Source organism: Etheostoma spectabile, chromosome 3, assembly GCF_008692095.1.
Source record: "Etheostoma spectabile isolate EspeVRDwgs_2016 chromosome 3, UIUC_Espe_1.0, whole genome shotgun sequence".
NCBI lineage: Eukaryota > Metazoa > Chordata > Actinopteri > Perciformes > Percidae > Etheostoma > Etheostoma spectabile.
In genome coordinates this window covers 30,173,419-30,175,353 of record NC_045735.1, presented here as the reverse complement: position 1 = coordinate 30,175,353, position 1,935 = coordinate 30,173,419, and the positions used below count along the sequence as shown (strand labels likewise).

The 1,935-nt window shown below is 41.8% G+C and overlaps 1 pseudogene; it reads left to right on the top strand.

Moving 5' to 3' along the window:
• The first annotated feature begins 115 nt into the window (after positions 1 to 115).
• LOC116683016 (extracellular calcium-sensing receptor-like) overlaps positions 116 to 1,935 on the top strand; it is a 5,739-nt pseudogene continuing 3,919 nt past the window's right edge.

Below are 1,935 nucleotides of genomic sequence, written 5' to 3'. Positions count from 1 at the left end.
TCCATCTGTGAAATGTAAGCTCCAGGGTACCACTCGTATACCTGCATTTGAAATGGATGGTGATTATGTAATTGGTGGTGTTTTTTCCATACACCACTACATGTACACAGTAAAGCATAACTACACCACCATGCCTGAGCAACTAAGATGTACCAGGTTAGTAAGAGGGAGTAGTGAGGGATAAGTGGATGTTAGACTGTGTGGGGAAACAATTGTTGTGATTTGTATCATGTGCTTACAATTGTGTTGCAGGTTTTGTGTTGACCTCAACAACAAAAAAACTATTTCACATGAAGTGCCAAATCAGTATTTAGTCATATAATTTGCAGGTATTACATTGACACATTTACAAATTTCAGTTTTAGATGAAAAAAGCATTATTGAATATTAACTGAAAATGTATTTGTATACCAACTGACTATGTTTAAGACTATTGACTATAACTATTTTTTAACCGTGCAACAGGATTCTTGTACATTTTTGACTCACATTTAATCTTTTGAATTGTTCACATCTGGGCAGCTATCCGGCATTGTCAATATCTATGAGTTGCAATTTCCACTGATTATTCTAACTATTTCTCTTTAAGTTGTGACTGTCCTTGATTAAGAGACCTGAGTGTTTGTGTGCAGCATTAACACTCGGGAACTGCGCTTCTCACGGGCAATGATATTTGCCATCGAGGAGATAAACAACAGCATGGAGCTGCTTCCCGGAATCAAACTGGGTTATCAAATCTATGACGCGTGCGGCTCGGTGCCCGTCGCAGTGCATGTGGCATTCCAGCTTTCAAATGGCCTGGACCCGGTGTTTTACGCCGGTGACAATTGCTCAAAATCTGGTATGGTGATGGCTGTCATTGGTGAGTCTGAGTCCTCACCATCCATCAGCATGTCGCGCATCATCGGGCCCTTTAACATCCCTCAAGTAAATATTTTGAATTTCTGGAGAAAAAAATCAGAATAGAGACCATGCTGTACTGAATTTTTTTGTGTCCCATTAATGTTTACCCTGTTCTTTCCCTTCAGGTGAGCTACTTTGCCACTTGTGCATGTCTGTCCAATAAGCAGCAGTACCCAAATTTCTTCAGAACCGTCCCTAGTGATCAGTTCCAGGCTGACGCGCTGGCCAAGCTGGTAAAACACTTTGGCTGGACTTGGATAGGTGCTGTCCGGTCAGATTCAGACTATGGCAATAATGGTATGGCGTCTTTTCTGGAAGCAGCACGCAAAGAGGGGATCTGTGTGGAATACTCTGAATCTTTCTATCGGAATCACCCACGGAGCAGGATCCAGAGAATAGCTGAAGTTATCCGCAGGTTTGATGTTCCCTGTGTTGACACTGTCCCGCACACAAAAGCACAACACAAATGTTCTGTAAATGTAAAATGGACAATTTTTCATGTTCAATGGCAAATTGGAAATGGTTATTTTTTCATCACATTTATGTATATATGTTTGTTTGTGTTTACTTTCATGATATGTATTTTAAAATCTATACTGTATTTATTTGAAATGTCTCTCCAGGTCGACAGCTATGGTTGTTGTGGCATTTACATCCCCTGTAGACCTGAGTCTTCTGCTGGAGGAGCTGTCACTCGAGCCTTCTCCACCTCGCCAATGGATAGGCAGTGAATCCTGGGTAACCGCCCCAGACTTGCTGAAGTTCAACTTCTGTGCTGGAGCCATCGGATTTGGCATTCAGAAATCTGTCATCCCAGGTCTGAGAGACTTCTTGCTGGATCTCTCTCCCTCTAAAGTGGCTGCCTCTCCAGTGCTTACTGAGTTCTGGGAGGATGCATTCAACTGCAGGCTGGGAAAAAGTGAGACATTGGAGAGGCATCCACAGTTGTGTCTTAGTAGTCATGTTTTTATTTATTTTTTATTTTTTATTGTGTGAATGGAGCTTCCTGTGTTTCTAGTTCCATTAAGGCCA